The sequence below is a fragment of the Lactuca sativa genome, chromosome 3, assembly GCF_002870075.4.
Source record: "Lactuca sativa cultivar Salinas chromosome 3, Lsat_Salinas_v11, whole genome shotgun sequence".
Lineage (NCBI taxonomy): Eukaryota > Viridiplantae > Streptophyta > Magnoliopsida > Asterales > Asteraceae > Lactuca > Lactuca sativa.
The window spans coordinates 167,860,018-167,882,397 of NC_056625.2; the positions used below are offsets into that span (position 1 = coordinate 167,860,018).

Consider the following 22,380-nt stretch of genomic DNA (forward strand, 5'->3'; position numbering starts at 1 on the left):
AACCACATGCATTAGATAGTTCATTCACGGTAGAAATGGATAACGGGAAAACAGAGAGTACAAACTGCATATACGTAGGTTGTACCTTAACTTTAGATGGCCATACTTTCAAGATAGATCTCATGCCAGTCCCAATTAAATGTTTCGACGTTATCATCGGGATGGATTGGTTGAGTCTTCTTCGTGTCGACATTATGTGCTTCGAAAAAGCAGTTCGTCTTAACCTTCCTAACAACGAAACCTTAGTTATCTACGGCGACAAACCTAGTACGAGCCTTGGCATCATTTCGTGCATTCAAGCCCAGAAGTGCTTGCGGAAGGAGTACCATGCATTTTTCACACACGTCGTCGATACCAGTCAAGAACTGAAAGACATCCAGAAAATCCCAGAAGTACGCGACTTTCCCGACATATTCCCACAAGAACTTCCCGGTTTACCACCGCAACGCCAAGTCGAGTTCAGAATCGACTTAGTGCCAGGGGCTACCCCTGTAGCCAAATCCCCGTATCGTCTGGCACCGGCTGAAATGCAGGAACTTTCCAGTCAACTTAACGAACTTCTCAAGAAGGGATTCATTCGACCAAGCTTCTCACCATGGGGAGCACCGGTCTTGTTCTTCAAGAAGAAAGATGGATCGTTTCGCATGTGCATCGACTATAGAGAACTCAACAAACTTACCATTAAAAATCGTTATCCCTTTCCCCGCATTGACGATTTGTTTGATCAACTTCAAGGAGCCAAGTACTTCTCGAAGATAGATCTACGATCCGGATATCACCAACTACGAGTGTTAGAGTAGGATGTTCCCAAGACAGCCTTCCGAACTCGTTATGGACACTACGAGTTTGTAGTGATGCCATTCGGATTAACTAACGCGCCTGCAGTATTCATGGATCAGATGAATAAGGTGTGTCGTCCTTACTTGGATCAGTTCGTCATCGTCTTCATTGATGACATACTTATCTACTCTCGAAGTAAGGAAGAACATAGTCAACATCTCGTAAAATCTTAGAAACATTGCGAGCGGAGAAGCTCTACGCGAAGTTCTCCAATTGCGAATTTTGGATTCGGCGAGTCGAATTCTTGGGCCATGTAGTTAGCGAAGAAGGTATACATGTGGACCCTTCCAAAATTAAGGCCATCGAGAACTGGTCAGCACCAAAGACACCTACTGAAATTCGTCAATTTCTAGGTCTAGCTGGCTACTATCGCAGGTTCATCTAGAACTTCTCCCGCATAGCAAAACCTCTTACAACCCTAACCCAGAAAGGCGTGGCCTTCGACTGGGAAGAGAAACAAGAAAGAGCGTTCCAAACGCTCAAACGAGCCTTGTGCACCGCCCCGATACTATCCCTTCCCGAAGGAATAGAAGACTTCATTGTCTATTAAGATGCATCCAATCAAGGACTCGGATGTGTTCTGATGCAGCGAGGTAAGGTCATCGCCTATGCCTCGAGACAGCTGAAGACACATGAGGTTAACTACACAACCCATGATCTCGAACTTGGAGCAGTTGTGTTTGCTCTGAAGATCTGGCGATATTACCTGTACGGTACAAAAAGCACGATCTTTATAGACCATAAGAGTCTACAACACATTTTCGACCAGAAAGAGCTCAACATGAGACAACGACGGTGGGTCGAGCTACTTAGTGATTACGAATGCGAAATTCGTTATCATCCGGGTAAAGCCAATGTAGTAGCCGACGCCCTAAGTCAGAAAGAATATACTATTCGTAGAGTCAAGTCTTTGACTCTAACTATCCATTCACACTTGTCCACGCAAATAAAGGAGGCTCAGCTCGACGCTTTGAAACCTGAAAACATGGCGGGTGAATCCCTTAGAGGGATGGAAAAGAACTTGTAAGTCAAGGGTGGCGGAGCCTTATACCTCATGGATCGGATCTGGACACCGAAACACGGTGGCTTCAGAGACTTGGTCATGACCGAAGCTCACAACACTTGTTATTCCGTCCATCCGGGTTCAGATAAGATGTATCTGAATCTTAAAAAGCTATACTGGTGGCCTAACATGAAAGCAGATATTGCTACCTTCGTGAGTAAATGCCTTACTTGCGCAAAGGTCAAGGTCGAATACCAGAAACCCTCCGGTCTTCTACAACAACCGGAGATACCAGAATGGAAGTGGGAGCGGATCACTATGGACTTCATAAGCAAGTTGCCCAAGACGACGGGTGGACTTAATTGCATATGGGTCATCGTCGATAGACTGACCAAGTCTGCACACTTCCTACCGATCAAAGAAACAGACAAGATGGAGAAACTTACTAGAACTTACATTAGGGAGATTGTAAGGCTGCACGGTGTTCCTTTATCTATCATCTCAGACTGAGATAGTAGATTCACTTCGAGGTTCTGGCAGTCATTACAAAGTTCCCTAGGAACTAGGCTGGACATGAGTACAGCCTACCATCCACAGACCGACGGGCAAAGTGAGAGAACTATCCAAACCTTAGAAGATATGTTGCGTGCCTGTGTGATTGACTTTGGAAAAGCTTGGGATATCGATTTACCCCTTCTTGAATTTTCCTACAACAACAGTTATCATACGAGCATAAAGGCAGCTCCATTCAAGGTCCTCTATGGCCGAAAGTGCAGATCCCTTCTGTGCTGGGCTGAAGTGGGTGATACCCAGTTAGCTAAGGAACGAGTTCCCGAAAGCACTCTCACGGGTCCGGAGATCATTCGGGAAACGACAGAGAAGATCGTTCAAATTCGTGAACGATTAAAAGCCTCTAGAGACCGACAGAAAAGCTACGCCGACAAGCGTAGGAAACCATTGTAGTTCCAGGTGGGCGACCGAGTCCTACTGAAGGTCTCACCCTGGAAGGGCTTGATACGCTTTGGAAAGCGTGGGAAGCTCAATCCAAGATACATAGGGCCTTTCGAGATTCTCGCAAGAATCGGCCCTGTGGCTTACAAGCTCAATCTACCGAAAGAACTCAGTAACGTACATCCTACCTTCCACGTGTCGAACTTGAAAAAGTGTCTATCCGACGAGACTCTTGTTATTCCACTCGACGAGATCGAGATCAACGAGAGCCTCAACTTCGTGGAGGAACCAGTAGAGATCATGGACCGAGAGGTCAAGCAAACAAAGCAGAGCCGTATCCCGATAGTGAAGGTGCGCTGGAACGCAAAGCGTGGACCGGAATTCACTTGGGAACGTGAGGACCAGATGAAACTGAAATACCCTCACCTTTTTGCTTAGTTATTTGTAATTTATTACTTGCTTAAATTCTAATTTCGGGACGAAATTCCTTCTAACAGGGGGTTGATGTGACAACCCGAAATATCCATTCTGTACAATCTATATCACTTCGATAGAAGTTATAGTGGTCACGGTTAATTTTCAGACTTTTTCACATAAGATTGAGTAATTCAGGGTTTACACTTCAGGAAATATCAGGAGAGTGGGTGCACTAGGGTTTTGTGCAACACTGTTATTCCAACACTCTATTATAATAGAGATCAATTCAGGAATAAAAATATTTTTTGCCAAAAATATTTCAGGACTATAAATAGATTTCTGAACCAAATTCATTCACTATTCACATTTCCAACTAAAGAAAAGCCATTTTCTCTCTCACGGGTCTTCGGGTTTTTATACCAAAACGTGAGTTACTCTTTCTAGTAGTGATTAGAATGCTTATTAGATGCTTATAACATGATTTAGATGGCTAAATCATTAGATCTAGGAGTTTACTCCCCAAGGTGTTCTTGGGCGGTAAACTCCCGAAACGAAGCCAAAACCGACCCTTGTGTTATGCTAAAGCCTTAGACTCATATGTATGCATGTTAGGAACAAGAAAAAATCCATAAATCACTCAAGTTTGGGAGTTCACGGCCAAAGAGATTCATAGGCCGTAAACTCCCTTTTCACACTCAAAATGGTGTTTTAAGGACTCTAACACTTTAAGGCTTTTATCTAGACTAGTTCCCATTTAGTGTAAGGCCTTAAACACATCAAAGAACACATACAAATGAGAGTTTATGGCCCAAATGTATCTTAGGCCGTAAACTCCATTGAAATGGACAAAAGGGGTGTTTTTATGACACCTAAAGCCCTAGACCTTTACAAGAAATTGTTACCCACTTAATGGAGGGACCAAACCACATCAAAATCACTTAACAAAGTGAGTTTACGGCCAAGACATGGTTCTTGGGCCATAAACTCCTAAAAGGGGCACCAAGGTGTGCCTAATGCCTTCATATGCTTGGAATAAAACTCTAGAACCTATACCACAAGTGCAAAGGACTTAAAAGCATCAAAAACACACCATACTTAGAGTTTATGGCCGTAAACTCTAAGGGGATTGGCCTCAGGGCCGTAAACTCCTAAATGGAGTGTTTCTAGACCTTAAACCACTTCAAGGATGGAACCACCAAGTTAGAATGATTCTATAAAGCATTTGGGACTTCAAAACACACCAAACCCCCATGGTTGGGAGTTTACAGCCGGAAACTCAAGAGTTTACAACCGTAAACTCCATGTGTGATGGTTTAAGGGGAGTAAACTCACATGTAGGGTCCTTTGGAACCCTAAACACAAATACCTTGTCCCACAATAGCTTAGATGCAATCCTTAAGGCTTAAAACACTTATGTAAAGTGTTTATGATGTCTATGTTGTCTTAACATTATCAATTAGTGATTTGAGTCTAATTGAGTGCATATATGTGTGATTATATGTTCATTAGGATCGTAGTGCGTGTACAAGTCCTCGCTTGACACCTAGCCATCCTATACCATTCAGTTCATCCCAATCACCAACTACAGGTGAGTTCATACCCCTAATCAATGTTTTAAATGAGTTTAAATGCTTTAAAGGGGGGGGGGGATACAAGTAGAAACAAACATGTTATTAAATCATCGATATGTATTTTATAACTGTGTCTTTCATTTAACAGATTTCACATACTACAAAATGTGACACAAGAAATGGTTTTAAATCTTAAAAACACATTGTTATCAAATGTTTTACCTTTGAAATGTATATTAAATTGACATCAAGTCATTGTTAATTATGGTTTCAAAATCCATATGATGTCTTACAAAACCATTTTTACACTCTTGAACTAATGCATGTACACTTATATTCCTGTATTTGTAATGATGTTATAGTTTACAACTTTCATTTAGTTTTTCATACTTTTGAGTAGTAAGAGTGTATAAACATACTTGAGCAACAGATTACCTTCCAGTAAATTATCATAGGGATAATTTGGAGATTTCAAACATAATTCCTATTACAAGGAATCACACAAGAGTCAGTTCATTCATGAGTCTATATCAGTCCATTACTTGATACATGAGTACCTTTATAATTGATTACCTGATACATGAGTACGTTTACATATACTTACATGATACATGAACACGCATACATGAACGCATTACATGAATACTTGTATCTCGAATTGCGACGATGATTTATTAGTACCTTCTGTGTAAATCTTCCTGCATATCCCACAATACCTCGAGATATCTAGACAGGACCCCATCCCACAGTACCTCGGGATATCTAGGTGGGCCTCTATCCCACAGTACCTCGGGATATACGTATGGGACTAACCATTCTGGAACTCATCTGTTAGCAACAGTGGGTGATGAACATCTACGGATGCCTACGGTTAATACTTATACTAGGAGTACCTTTACAGGGACTAACCCTTCCTCCACCCTGCTGCTGCTACAGAGGACAATTGGACAATCTTCGGATGTTCATTAGGTTATATAGGTCGTGTTAACCCTAGTACCTCGGGATAACAATTACATATGTTGTGTTAGTCCTAGTACCCAGTGACAACACTTACAGTAGTACTTTTTCCTGTTTACTTTATTTTGTGATACTTTCACATAAACGATGAGTCAGACTAAGTACTTTAGTACTAAACAATTAAAGGAAAACTATCATTGTACTTACAAAACATTCGAGTCTTGGTAGAAGACTACATAGTCATAACAAAACATTCGGGTCTTGGTAGAAGACTACACTTCATACTTATAGAAAATAAGGGTTTTTTTTCTAGGGCTTTTCATACTTACATCAACATTTTCATTCAACGTTTTACATGGCCTTCATAATAGATTTTCACAAACAAGGCAATGACACTTATATACTTATGAATTCACCAGCTTTAAAGCTGATACTCGCATTCAAAATAACTTGTATTCTTAGGTCATCAGTAGACAGGTACGGAGGCCAGGTTTTGAGAAGACGGAGCAGACAAGTCTCGTCTTTTATTTTTATTGTATATTTTTGGTGTCTTACTCGTACAAAGAACACATGTATTAAAACTTTACTTATAATGCAATGGATGATGTTGTTGCTTGTTTATTATATTACACTGTTGTGATACTGTACATGACGTCCTCCACCCCTGAACGTTTCCGCCGTTCGTGGTTTTGGGGTGTGACAGGAACTCGCCAAGCTTTCGGGCTTGAAGTTTCCGTTTATTGTTTCAGGTACATCAGGAGATCGTGGCAAGGTGTCACACCCCAAAACCGGAACGGCAGAAACGTTCTGGGATGGATGACGTCATGTCAAGTATCACAACACATGCATTATAGTAATCAAAGTACAACAAAACATTGCATTAATAGTAATAGTTTTTACATGGTTACATTAATACATCGAAGTAATACAAGTAAGAGAATAAATACAACGCGATACTAGGCTATCTTCATCAACAGCTCCGGGGATGTACCTGTCTAATGCTAACCTAAGAATACAAGTTATTTGATAAGCGAGTATCAGCATTTTTTACAAATGCTGGTGAGTTCATAAGTATTTAGTGGCATTTCATTCAAATAACTTTATAAAGTAATAGTTTAAGTTTTTACAGTGTATTAGAGTTCTTTCCAGAAAATCCTATATTTTCTTTAATAAAAGCAGCCTTCTACCAAGACTGGTCAGTGATGTGTGGTAAAAAGTAGTTTTCCCTAAGTTGCTATCATTGTCAAAATACTAAGTTTGATTATCGAGGAAAGCAAACGACAACAGGGAATATCATATGCCTTAGCAGTGAGGACTGCTGACTAAGGCAAGGAACCATAGACTCCAGGAAAGTATCGAACGAACGACACGCCTGGTTCAGTCTAATCAAATGGAGACGCATACCCCAGAAGGTACCAAATAAGAAGTACAACTGGTAAGGTCTAAAACAGTGAATACAGACCACAGACAATATCAAATGAAAGATACGTCCAGCAAAGTCTAAAACAGAGGAGACAGACCCCAGACAGTATCAAATGAAAGATACGTCTCGTAAGGTCAAAACAGAGGAGACAGACCCCAGACATTTGTCACTCGTTGGCTTGGTTGGCCAGGACTGTAGCTAGCAGTCCGGGTGCGGGGTTGTCAATCCCGTATAGATCTATACACACAATGTCCGCTCTCCCTACAGGAGACTCTGGTTACCAACTAGACGACGGAGAAGGTCGTGTCCTGAAGATGCATCCCAATTACTGGGTAGAGACTTCCAACTAGTGGGTTTCTAATGTAAGTGTTGAACTAGAGGTAGAGACTCATAACTGAACTGACTGAAGTAACCCATATGTCTATGCTTGTGTACATAATATATAACTAATGAATCAAACGACCATCAGGTGGACATCCGATCCCACTAGACCACATCTCAACGAAGAAAAGGAAATAGGGCGGAAAACCTTCCTAAGTCCTTCAATCATTATTTATATGCATCTATACAAGCACAGACAAACATCTAACTACGCTTGGGTGTGTATCAATTGGAATCATACCGTGATGTATAAGTGTGTAGTGTGGAATAACCGACTTGTGAAGTATCAGTTTACAGTGAGATATCTGAGTCGTGAAGTATAAGCGTACAGTGAAATATCCGAGTCATGAATTATAAGCGTACAGAGTGGGATAATCGAACCGTGAAGTATAAGTGTACCAAGTATAAGTGTATCACGAAGCAGCGACGACAATAAGTGAAGTAAGAGCGTCTATCAAGTATAAGAGGCTACAAGTATAAGCGATATAGAGACAAAATCCGGTATAAGCGTATCGCGAAGTGAAAGCGTTATCAAGTAGGAATTTAAAATAAGTAAAAGTGAAGCAGCAGTAACTAACAAGTGAAAGTATTCATGAAAACCTTGGAAAAACCTTATTACTCAGGGAAATCGCATTTGTATTCTTTGGTAAAATAAGTGTGAAAACCTTTAGAAATCTTTGGGAATCTTTTATATATCAGTTTGAAAATGGGACTTTGATAAGCAATAAAAGTAAGAACTTGAACAAGTGAAAACCCTTTTTGAAAGCCATTTATAGTGTCCTACTCGGTAAAACAGTGTACAGTGGTAAAATCTTGTGCATGCGGGTTATCAATCACATGTGATTGATATGATAACTGGCATGTTTCACTTGTATTCCCCCCCCCCCCCTATAAAACATGTTAAAACATTTAAAAGGTTCATTCAGGGGTATGAACTCACCTAGTTTAAGTAGGTCCGACGAAGGTGTCGTTTGGGCGTTCGGTGTCACGCAAGGACTTGAACACACACAATGACCTATTTAACATATGATAACATATGTTCACATACAATTAGCATATATAATACTAATTAAACACATATACATGCTCACAGAAGCGGAAAGCACTTTGGCTAAGTGTTTGGGTGTCCCGGGTAGCGTTTAAGGGTGTGTATGGCTAAGGAATGGAGTTTACTTTCCAAGAATAAACCCTTATCAACTAGTTTACGGCCCAGGGACATCTCACCATGAGTTTACGGCCGTAAACTCGTGGTGCTGGGTTCTAGGGTGTTTAAGGCTTCTAGCTTGCTCATGGAATTATTCTAAGTACTTTTCATAAAAGGCATGAGTGGGTTTGAGGCTTCTAAGGGCACTAACTTGGAGTTTACAGCCTAGGGACACTCCTAAGGGAGTTTACGGCCGTAAACTCTCACCCTTAGAGTTTTGTGAAGTTTCAAGCCTCTAATACCTTTCTAGCAATTTCTAATGAAGTGTGATGCTATTTTGGGGGATCAAATCTAACATTTGGATGTGTTTTGGGGAGTTTACGGCCTAGACACTTGCTTGGGCCGTAAACTCCTTTTTATCCCTCCATTTCACGTGTTTAAGTCCTTAAATCCTTCCTAGTATTTTATGGAAATAGTCTAAGGTCATTTGGGGGACAAAAACCAACATTTTGGCTTGGTTTGGGGAGTTTACGTCCATGACACATGTCTGGGCCGTAAACTCCTATTAATCCTCCAATTCTAATTGTTTAAGTGATCTAAACCCAAGAGAATAAGCCCCTAATTTATGTGATAAGCCCTAGTGTGGTCTGGGAGTGTTTTGGAGGCATTTTGACAAGGTTTTGAGGGGTTTACGGCCTAAGCATGTGCTTGGGCCGTAAACTCACTTTTATGCCCTAATTCATTGAGTTTTGATGTTTAAACACTCCCAGGCTAGATCCCCTATTAGTTTCCAACCATAAGGGCAAGTTTACAGGCATGTTTGGCTCCATTTTAGGGTTTTACGGCCCTAGAGTGTTCCTGGGCCGTAAACTCCTTATCCCATGCCTTCTAGGATGGTTTTTGGGCTATAATTACAGCTAGTAATGTTTAGAACAAGCTAGGGTAAGTGGACTTACAATTTGGAAGTGTTGGGTTGCAGATTCGGGGCAAAAACGGGTCTAGAGAGAGTGTAAAAAGTCTCCAATGGACTCCACTCACCCTTATATAGGGTTCCGAGTCGGGGCTCAGTGGAATTTTACCCGATACTGCCGTTAAACGGGGCTTTTGGTCGCACCCGATTTAGTGGTCGTAACTATATAAAGCTTAACATTTTCCAAATAAATGGAAATGTGTGTCCTGTGTTTTTATTTCCTTTATATCACGACTTAACGGCATGTTAAATGTAACCAAATGGAATGTTTATTAAATTGACGCCCTCTAATTAACGGAACTTTTATACAGTGGAATATTCTGTTAACGGTAACGGGGAAATGTAACGGGACAACTTGGGTTGTCACATTATCCCCGCGTTAGAGGGAATTTCGTCCCGAAATTCAGGTCTAGGCAAGGAAGTAGGTATGAATGGCCAAGTAGAGGTAAGGGAGTACTTCCTATATGGTTGTCCTCACATTCCCAAGTGATCTCTGGTCTGTGTTTGTCATTCCAACAGACCCTCACGTACGGGATGCGGATTCCGTCTAGTGTAACTAGTGGGTTTCCAGCTTGTGTATCTACAAGGTTAGGGTTCTCGATGGATTCTATCAAGATGAGTGAGGCACGAAGAGTGTTTTCGGGAAACCACATATCAAGTCAAGTCTAAGAAGTGGATCGATCGGCGGTGAATCTTGTGGTATATCCGAAGGTAGTAGCGGCCTGAATAGGGTTGGACCATGACTCCATGAGGATTCTCGGATGGTCCTACGCTCTCGGAAGGGTAGAGATTTTCAGTACTTATAACATATTGTACTTCTATGGCAAGATTATCACTGGCGTGATTGCTATTCTGAAGTTCCTAACGTTCTCTCTCGTACTGGTAGTGTAGTCCTTCAGGTTGGATCTTAGAAATCTCGAATGGTCTTTGGTTTCGTGTTTTCCATTAACTGGCTGATAGAGACTTTTTAGATCGTCGAGCGGGTTGCGTGACTATGGTTATCGGTTTGTTGTAGAGTGTCTGTCTCAAGCTTGTGCAAATTGAATCTGCACTAAGGGTTTCTTGAGATATGGAAACCCTGCTGGTCAAGGAGATAGGGTTTCACCAGACGAGCGTTGGACTATCTCAGGAGGTGGTTCCACTATCCCTGCGTGAGATAGTATTCGTGGAACACCTATTAGTCCAAGGAATTTCTAAGACTGTGGTTTATTCTAGCGTGTAAAGTGCATGCTCCTATATAACCCTTCGACTAACACCAGGACTGGTGTCAAGTCTATACCCACTTCGGGATCAGGGTCATGAGGCTTATCGCAACTACTTTCGCACTTGGCCAAGTATTCTTGGCTGCGAAGGTTATCCTGTGTTTCTCGGTATCCTAGAATTCAATTTGGAAAGTGTAATTCATCGTCTACAGGGTGACGACGATTTCCTCCTTGCGAGTGGTTGGAGGATGATAAGCACTACTTGTCTATAACAGGGTGGACAAGGTGTCTGAGTAGTGCGTGCATCTACTGCAACTACTCTTCCGAAGGTTCTGAGTTTCCTCAGTTTAGGTCATCTCTAGTGAGTATAGGGTCTCATCACTCGGAACTTTACTATCTCAATCCGCAGTGATTCTCTTGATTCAGGCTCCTATGTCATGGAATAGGGTGAAAGTGTTTTGCAAAGAGGTCTGTGGTAGAGCTCATGCTTGGCTTAACCGCCAATACTTGATGGATGCCAGCAGTATACCTGGTTATAGTGGTTAGCCTCTTGAATTCTATTCTCTGGGTTCGCGAACCTGATGTGCGAGGCGCGAAGGGACTCCCGGAGGATTCTACAGAGTATGCTTCGGTTGGTGGTTGTCTTCTTAGAGTATCTGCTGTGTCGTTGGCTTCGGTGTCCATCTGACTACGAGGGGTCGGTCAACAGCGTACAGTACCCTCTCCTGGGTACTTCGGAAGGTTTGAGTTAAGAGGAACGATTGACGGATCGCATTATGTTTGATTATTTGTGTTAGGTTTAGGTTCTGATGAACCTTTATTTGCCGACATGGCTACGAAGAAAGTTCTTTTACACAGCACTAAAGGTGAACACATGGTTGAACGAAGTCAAACCATGATCAATAGAGTCGTCAAAGTTGGCACACTCCGACATGATATAAAGTGAAGATCGATAGGTCATGTTCCGAACAGGCATACCAGTTCTAGGCGTCTCGGGTTTCGTCCTATGTATCACTACCGTGGACACTTGGACCGATAGAGTCGACGCGGAACTATAGAGAGTTCTAAGTGTTTCTGAGTAGAGTATCTTTTCATGAGTGGATTCTCACGAGGCATTTCTATAATCGCCTCACATATACTAGTCATGTATATTTAAGGTGGGGAGGACTGTTGACTGAGCGACCCCGCCCTAAATCCACAACCAAACGAGGAACAGGAAATGAGGCGGCATTCGCTCACTCTAGGTTTGTCCATCTTAAATATACATGGCCATAACATATATGTTTAGCCATTATAGTTTTACCTGATGAATTTTAAATTTTATAACAGTGTCGTGACTTTCGCCTTACTGGGAAGAATTTACATTTGAATTAGTCTTTTATTGTTCTTAGCTTAGTTATCTGAGATCGAGAGACGTACCAAAACTCTAACGAGTTCCTTGCCGCTTCTCCCTAAGCAGTAGTGTCAGGCTCCTTCTGTGTCTTTGTTGTTTCTTTCAGTTGGGCAATCCCTTTTGAAGTGTCCCTTTCCACCACATAGGTGACAAACTATATTGGTTGCCACGCTAGTGGTTGGTGTAATAAACTCCACCGGGGCTCTGCAAGTACGGGAGGTGTGCCCCTTCCTGTTGCATCTAATACAGTGGAGTTCCCGACAGACACCATGATGATGGTAGCTGCACTTGCCGCAGTGGGGAAGGTCTCCTAGGTATGGTATGCTTGAGGTCGGGAGGGAAGGGTTGACAGGGGTTGCTTCCGCTCGTTGCCCTTCGGAAGGTTCTTGGGCCGAGGTACTCCCCTCCTCCATCTTGAGTTTTCTCTTTAGTGGGTTCGTTTGAGGTTCTTGGGTGACTGGGTATGGAAGCATTGGTTGTTGTTGTCCATTGCCAGAATTGGAAATTCCGACAGGGCCCTTGCTAACATTGGCGGTGTTAGCATTCAGATGAGCCATGACAGCTGCTACAGCTGCTGAGACTGCAGCTTGGAACGTAGCTTCATCGAATAAGAGAGCAGGTTTCTTGCTTGTGGACTGATTGCGCTTCTTCGGTGGCATGGTTTTTCCTACACAGAAAGGAATACAAGATGATAAGAGACAATGGCTAACCCTGGACATTTCTGTCGTAAATGTATTAGGCATAATATTTTTCCCGTGCCTCGGGTACTGGTGGTCTGAGTGTTGACCTACATCCCTATGATGTAGTCCTGGTAATCGAAGTGGGTGTATGAATATCGGAAAGAGGCCATAAAATGCGAGTCGTTCCTACTAAGTTACCTTTTATACTGGGAAAGGTTTCACTCTCCGGCCTAGAGAGATTTGACAACGGGTCGGAACGAAACTGCGGAAAGAGAGGCTCATGAAAGCTCATGGCTAAGCACTCTCAATAAAGGTGCGGGGATCCGCCCTAATCGTGTATCTGGCAACGGGAATCGACGATTTACCTAACACATAGTGTGAGTAGTGTAACCACTAACTCACTAAATTGTATTATTTTAAGGGTTTATTAGTGTGACGAACACGAGGAAAAGACAATTCCCGGGTTCCATGTATTGGCTCCCTCGGTCTGCCTCGTATCTTTTACTAGAATCGACGTTGGTTTCCTTCGGGTAGTTACCTAGGGTTCTTTTCTGGTGAAGACATATTGAATTTCTACTCCGCCTTCCTTCTGATTCCAACTCTGGGTGTCACCACTTCATGATGGATGACTGGAATCTCGGAGGTTTAGGCGAGTCTCTCACCACTGTCCCTAAAAGAATATAGGCACCTGGTGAATTCAATAGTCTCGACCCAGTTCATTTATTTCCGAACAGGAAATCTTCTCAATGAACCTCCTCGGGGTCGGAATCAACTCTTCTGTCAAGCACTGAAGTGGGTAGGGCTTTCTACAGGGTTCGTACGAGAATGGAAATGTCTACAGAATTCTAAGAGATTATTAACATTTCACTAGATGATCCATATCGAGTCCTGCTACGATTACACAGGGTATACAAATCATATATAGCTTAGATCCGATAGGCCTTCGAATATGTGATACTACTCTAGAACCACATCCCAACGAGGAAAAGGAAATAAAGCGAAACCACACATTCTCAGCCTATGGGATCCTTATTATATATAACCTTGGGAGTACACCCTCTTTAGTTGTAGGTATATCAATAAGGACCTTTTTAGTTATGCACGCAAGGTTAGTTATGGATTCTAAAATACTCCTATGGTATTTTAATTCTTGTTTAATTCTTATCTTCTGATTATGATTCTGGGATTAGTGTGGATCTTTTAGTGTTCTAAAATACTCCTATAGTATTTTAACTTTATGTTTGGCTCTAGCAATCCTAGTTGGTAAGTTTCAGACCTGTTGTACACCACTATCACTCCCAAGCACACGTTCATCGCATCTCGGATAAATGTAGTTGATCAGGTTACATTTATCCCAGCTTACGATTGCATAACTACCCAGGTTTGACTGTAGTGCTCAACATCCGAAGACTTTTATTATTGTTTCTTCTTGTGATACTTTTGTTCGAGTGTTTAGATTCTGGATGTTATTATACTTTGGTAAAATATGGTTATATTTTAAAGTATAATTCTTGGTCAGAGTGTTTTATCCCTTTGTGTTTATAGGTTGTATATCTTTTATGAATTGATATACTTAGCTCACTATAAACAATGCTCTGATACCAATCTGTCACACCCCAAAATCGGAACGGCGGAAATGTTCTGGGGTGGATGACGTCATGTCAAGTATCACAACACATGCATTATAGTAGTCAAAGTACAACAAAACATTGCATTAATAGTAATAGTTTTTACATGGTTACATTAATACATCGAAGTAATACAAGTAATAGAATAAATACAGCGCGGTACTAAGCTATCTTCATCAACAGCTCCGGGGATGTACCTGTCTAATGCTAACCTGAGAATACAAGTTATTTGATAAGCGAGTATCAGCATTTTTTACAAATGCTGGTGAGTTCATAAGTATTTAGTGGCATTTCATTCAAATAACTTTATAAAGTAATAGTTTAAGTGTTTACAGTGTATTAGAGTTCTTTCCAGAAAATCCTATATGTGGTAAAAAGTAGTTTTCCCTAAGTTGCTATCATTGTCAAAATACTGAGTTTGATTATCGAGGAAAGCAAACGACAACAGGGAATATCATATGTCGTAGCAGTGAGGACTGCTGACTTAGGCAAGGAACCATAGACTCCAGGAAAGTATTGAACGAATGACACGCCTGGTTCAGTCTAATCAAATGGAGACGCAGACCCCAGAAGGTACCAAATGAGAAGTACAACTGGTAAGTTCTAAAACAGTGAATACAGACCGTAGACAATATCAAATGAAAGATACGTCCAGCAAAGTCTAAAACAGAGGAGACAGACCCCAGACAGTATCAAATGAAAGATACGTCTCGTAAGGTCAAAACAGAGGAGACAGACCCTATACATTTGCCACCCGTTGGCTTGGTAGGCCGGGACTGTAGCTAGCAGTCCGGGTGCGGGGTTGTCAATCCCGTGTAGATCTATACACACAATGTCCGCTCTCCCTACAGGAGACTCTGGTTACCAACTAGACGACGGAGAAGGTCGTGTCCTGAAGATGCATCCCAATTAGTGGGTAGAGACTTCCAACTAGTGGGTTTCTAATGTAAGTGTTGAACTAGAGGTAGAGACTCATAACTGAACTGACTGAAGTAACCCATATGTCTATGCTTGTGTACATAATATATAACTAATGAATCAAACGACCTTCGGGTGGACATCCGATCCCACCAGACCACATCTCAACGAAGAAAAGGAAATAGGGCGGACAACCTTCCTAAGTCCTTCAATCATTATTTATATGCATCTACACAAGCACATACATACATCTAACTACGCTTGGGTGTGTATCAAGTGGAATCATACCGTGAAGTATAAGTGTGCAGTGTGGAATAACCGACTTGTGAAGCATCAGTTTACAGTGAGATATCTGAGTCGTGAAGTATAAGCGTACAGTGAAATATCCGAGTCGTGAATTATAAGCATACAGAGTGGGATAATCGAACCGTGAAGTATAAGTGTACCAAGTATAAGTGTATCACGAAGCAGCGACGACAATAAGTGAAGTAAGAGCGTCTATCAAGTATAAGAGGCTACAAGTATAAGCGATATAGAGACAAAATCCGGTATAAGCGTATCGCGAAGTGAAAGCGTTATCGAGTAGGAATTTAAAATAAGTAAAAGTGAAGCAGCAGTAACTAACAAGTGAAAGTAATCATGAAAACCTTGGAAAAACCGTATTACTCAGGAAAATCGCATTTGTATTCTTTGGTAAAATAAGTGTGAAAACCTTTAGAAATCTTTAGGAATCTTTTATAAATCAGTTTGAAAATGGGACTTTGATAAGCAATAAAAGTAAGAACTTGAACAAGTGAAAACCCTTTTTGAAAGCCATTTATAGTGTCCTACTCGGTAAAACAGTGTACAGTGGTAAAATCTTGTGCATGCGGGTTATCAATCACATGTGATTGATATGATAACTGGCATGTTTCACTTGTATTCCCCCCCCCCCCTATAAAACATGTTAAAACATTTAAAAGGTTCATTCAGGGGTATGAACTCACCTAGTTTAAGTAGGTCCGACGAAGGTGTCGTTTGGGCGTTCGGTGTCACGCAAGGACTTGAACACACACAATGACCTATTTAACATATGATAACATATGTTCACATACAATTAGCATATATAATACTAATTAAACACATATACGCGCTCACAGGAGCGGAAAACACTTTGGCTAAGTGTTTGGGTGTCCCGGGTAGCGTTTAAGGGTGTGTATGGCTAAGGAATGGAGTTTACTTTCCAAGAATAAACCCTTATCAACTAGTTTACGGCCCAGGGACATCTCACCATGAGTTTACGGCCGTAAACTCATGGTGATGGGTTCTAGGGTGTTTAAGGCTTCTAGCTTGCTCATGGAATTATTCTAAGTACTTTTCATAAAAGGCATGAGTGGGTTTGAGGCTTCTAAGGGCACTAACTTGGAGTTTACGGCCTAGGGACACTCCTAAGGGAGTTTACGGCCGTAAACTCTCACCCTTAGAGTTTTGTGAAGTTTCAAGCCTCTGATACCTTTCTAGCAATTTCTAATGAAGTGTGATGCTATTTTGGGGGATTAAATCTAACATTTGGATGTGTTTTGGGGAGTTTATGGCCTAGACACTTGCTTGGGCCGTAAACTCCTTTTTACCCCTCCATTTCATATGTTTAAGTCCTTAAATCCTTCCTATTATTTTATGGAAATAGTCTAAGGTCATTTGGGGGAAGAAAACCAACATTTTGGCTTGGTTTGGGGAGTTTACGGCCTTGACAAATGTCTGGGCCGTAAACTCCTATTAATCCTCCAATTCTAATTGTTTAAGTGATCTAAACCCAAGAGAATAAGCCCCTAATTTATGTGATAAGCCCTAGTGTGGTTTGGGAGTGTTTTGGAGGCATTTTGACAAGGTTTTGAGGGGTTTACGGCCTAAGCATGTGCTTGGGCCGTAAACTCACTTTTATGCCCCAATTCATTGAGTTTTGATGTTTAAACACTCCTAGGCTAGATCCCCTATTAGTTTCCAAGCTTAAGGGCAAGTTTAAAGGCATGTTTGGCACCATTTTAGGGGTTTACGGCCCTAGAGTGTTCCTGGGCCGTAAACTCCTTATCCCATGCCTTCTTGGATGGTTTTGGGGCTATAATTACAGCTGGTAATGTTTAGAACAATCTAGGTTAAGCGGACTTACAATTTGGAAGCGTTGGGTTTTGGATTCGGGGCGAAAACGGGTCTAGAGAGAGAGTATAGAGAGAGTGTAAAAAGTCTCCAATGGACTCCACTCACCCTTATATAGGGTTTCGAGTCGGGGCTCAGTGGAATTTTACCCGATACTGCCGTTAAACGGGGCTTTTGGTCGCACCCTATTTAGTGGTCGTAACAATATAAAGCTTAACATTTTCCAAATAAATGGAAATGTGTGTCCTGTATTTTTATTTCCTTTATATCACAACTTAACGGCATTTTAAATGTAACCAAATGGAATGTTTATTAAATTGACGCCCTCTAATTAACGTAACTTTTATACAGTGGAATATTCCATTAACGGTAACGGGGAAATGTAACGGGACAACTTGGGTTGTCACACAAGGCAAAGGCGTGATCGTACCGCTCCTCATATCTCATGATTTTGTGATTTGGTTATGGGGATACTCTTATGTTTAAACTATTTTGAAAACAAGTTGTAATAACTTAATGGTTTTTGAATAGATTAAAATGTTTTAAATTGGCGTAAATTTTTTGGATGTTACATGTGATAGATAAATAGATCATTTTTCATTTGTTGATTTGTTGTAATAAATTACTTAGACTAGTTGTATTCCTTTTAAATGTAACAAGATGAATAAATGACCTCCTTGAAGATGACTTAACCATTTAAGACCATAATCCCAACCATAAACTTCTAATTTTGGTTTTAGGCTTAATTATAGTCTTAATGGTTTAAGTGTTGCAACTTTCACTACATGAGTATTTGAAGTCCTTTTGCAAGCATGAGTTGACTTGGAAAATGGGAGCTTGAAGACCTTTTAAAGTATCCCTTAAGTCCTTTAGGAAAGACTTAATAATTTTTGTGATGGCTCACAAAAATTATTACTAGATATGGCTTGGCTTATACACATTAAAATGCATGCATGCGATGTTTAATTTTATGTTATGTTTTGTGTACGAAAATGAGTTTTACATGTTATTCAAAATTTTAACATAAGATAATATCACTTGGAGTTTGAGTAAAAAAATATTCAAAAGATAACATAAGATGTTTATAAACGGATATTTATAAAAACATTTTACCGGTTACCAGTTAAAAATTGAATTTGTGTTGAAAATAGTTTTATTGTAAAACTTATAAATATCCAAATTTAAAATATTTGAAATTGTTTAGAAGATGTTTAAACATTATATAAACTTCATGTATGTATAATAAATAAGGAGTTTTTATTAAAAAGACTAAAGTCGGTTTTGTAGTGTTATAACTGCAAATAATAAAACCAATGACTATTTTTGTGTTGAAACTTAACATATGATATTGGTGTTTTAAACATAACGAAACATGTTGATATTATGTTTTATGCATGCCAAATGAGATTTAAAACAAAAGTATTATCACCCAATTTTTAGTTTATTAAAATATGACTTTTATCATAAGATGCATAAAATTGAGTTTATAAAATGGAATGAGTTTTTTCTATAAATCCATGAAGTCATATGTTTTTGATTGTTAAAAGGAGAATTAAAATAATGATTTTATAACTCATCCAAAAGTCATCCAAAACTCCAAGTCTTAAGTATAAAATGAAATTTTATTAAGACTGTTACCGGTTCTTAAAACCGATCTACAACTAAACTTTAAAATACCAGATTTTAGTTTATAGTTGATTGTGGCGAATGGAAAATAAAATGAAGTTAATTTGACACCTAAATAACCTCATAACAACTGATATGAATTTTAGAAAAGGGTACATGAATTGTTGGATGCATGCAATATTCATGAGACCATGTTTTTATAAACTATAATTGTAAAGCATATATAAAACCCTTTCTAAAATTGCAAGTCATTGTCGTCCTTTTGAAGAACATTCATTATCATTTGTATGGTCTTAGTGTCATAGGGTCACCTGGTCATTAAGATTGGATTATGATGTTCGGGGTAGTTTTGTAGTTTTTGGTTTCTAAAGGTCACCTTGTCATTGGTTAGTTACAATACTACAAGTTGTTTCAAGTAGAATGACTTGATCAGAACTTCTGTGATAAAGGTCACCTAATCATGAGAGGTCTAAGACATAGATGGGATAAACATCCCAAGTTAAGCAATAGTTGTTTAGGATCCCATAATCTAGGGGTTACATATTGCATGCAATTGGTAATCGCTACCTATCGAGTTTTTTAAGTTTATGGGATAAAGGTCACCTAACCATTGACTTGTTTGTTACTTGGATCCTAGAATTTAATAAATTAATGTTTTAAGAAACAAAAAAAGGTATTAATTTTAAAGACTAAATATTGAAAATATTAAATGAAACGTTGTTAAATTCTGTTGATAACTATTAATAATTTTACGCCCTGTAAAATCCCTCTCTTGTTGAGTTTCAAGAGATAGTAACATTTGATAATTATAATTTATGTAACTGGTAAAATATCCTAAGGTTCCACCTGAAGGATAAATAGAAATTATATATACTAAAAGATCTCATACCTAAACAACCTCTTCTAACCAGTTACATTGATCATGACACTTTGATGGGAGTATTATTGTAATGATGTTGATGTGTCTCACATCATACTGGAGTAATTAACCCTGACTTGTAGAAAGTCTTGGACAATTATGAAACATATCAATTGTGTCATCAAGTAAAGCCGATATTCAATCAGAACAGTAGAAAATGTTTCAAATCTGTTCAAACATTGAATAATGGAAGTATAAGAGATTGTGTACACAAATAGACTTATAGTTCAATTAAGGGAAATGCAGATGTTTTGTACCTATCCTTATAGGGACATGTAACAATTGTAATTTATAAATAAATCTAGACTTACTTATTGTTTAATGGATGTTCACATTCATGTTCTGAAACGATGTATTTTGTGTAAAAGAATATTTTCTCATAATGTCATTTATGAAGTAAATCTCTAAGCTTTCATGAATTGATAGTTCAGATCATGACACCTAAATAATAAAATGATATTTTATTCAAACTTATCTATGTCATAATCACCATGAATATATAAATATGAAACATATATACCAACCTCAAAAGGAGGACCTACCTTGTATTAAGATGATGATTGGGGTGGAGAGGATGGAAATGAGGACCTACCTTATATTAAGATGGTCAAAAGTCAAAGGCAAACCCAAAGACCAGGTGGGTTCTCGAACCCACCTACTTTTTAAAATTTATTTGTAATTTATATAGAAAAAAAATCAAATCTATATTGAAAAAAAAATTAGGACATATCTTATTTGTAATCTGTATTAGTTTATGCTAGCTTATAGTCATTTCATAGTTAATTTAGGTGAATAAGTTATAAGCATTTGAAAGATAAGAAACATAAGAAACATGCGAATTTTCAAAAACTCATTTGTGAGTGTTTTGAAAGCTATTTCTAAAATCACTTTATCCATTCGCAAGCACTTTTTTAGACTTTTTAACTTTTTAAAAAGTCAAACGTCAATAAGCCCCTCTCATAAGCATTCTCAAACACACCTTCAATCCCCTTTTTTAATAGGTCAAATTATTACATTAACCCTATAACAAGATAGGGGGACATAGAAGTACACTAGTAAGTTTAATCCAAAAAAACATCCTCATGATCAAACACTACTCAAAGTACAAATAATGCTCTAAAAGCAAACCTTTATAAACAGCTACATATACCATAATCAAATAAAGAAAAAAAACAAATGATATACTTCTCAAGTCTCATTCTGAAAGGCAAAAAACTATGTAAAGTCCACATCATAATAAAATTTAACTCAGTTCCGAAGAAGAGCCAACAGAAAAAGAAGACCAATTATCAGAATTGGTGAAGCTGCAGAAAAACCTGTTTCATTGTGATGACCTCTCTGCTGATGGCCTCCATGTGCATGATTATGATGATGATGATGATTGCCGCCAAAGTTAAAACCATGAACAGCTCCACCACCACCACCACCATTTCCATACATCTAAGGACCAGTGAAAGCATGCATTTGAACATTAAAGAAAGATTGAATCAACCCACCAAATGAGAAAGTAAAATTCCCAAAACTTGCAGTCATTGAAGGCCCAAAACCACCCATTAATCCAAACCTATGTTGAGGGAATGCGTTTCTCTCTGGTGGAGGGGCGGTTTCTGGTCGCTGACTTGGCGGCCGATGTGGAATCTCGACACCTGGAACTGACTTTGATCTTGGGTCTGTTGAGTTTTTACCTCTTCCATATAAAGGTACTAACTTTTCTTCTTGAATTAGGGCTTTACAAACTGGGCATTCTTGTGAATGTGAATGAATGTGAAGCCATTTGTAAAGGCATGGCCAACAAAACAGGAGACCACATAAAGTCACGATTGGATCTTGAGCTAAATCAAATAATATGATCCATTCAAAGTTTCCTAGATCGCCATTAATGGAATTGTTAGCGTTTAAACAAGATGGGGATTGGGATGACCTATTTGGCACTTCCCCAAACCCAGCAGACATCTCTCTCAGAACAAATGCTCAATTTCCTATAATAAACCCACCAATTAATTATCAAACTTCAAATAAAGAGCAAGAAGAAAGATAAACAAAATACCCTAGAAACTCAAGAAACTTTCATGGTAACATAGACTTGAAGATAGCCAAATCGAAGTAGCTAGACTTTTAAGGCAAATGAGCTTGATTCATTTGATATATGCGGATCCTATTTATACAGGATGATGATCCGTAAGTGTCTTTATTTATTAGTAGTTAAAGGAAGAACGGCTTGACA

The 22,380-nt window shown here is 39.5% G+C and overlaps 1 pseudogene; it reads right to left on the minus strand.

The window, feature by feature from the left end:
• Nucleotides 1-21,375: 21,375 nt before the first annotated feature.
• Nucleotides 21,376-22,153, minus strand: LOC111879758 (uncharacterized; annotated as a pseudogene).
• Between the last annotated feature and the right edge of the window lie 227 nt (nucleotides 22,154-22,380).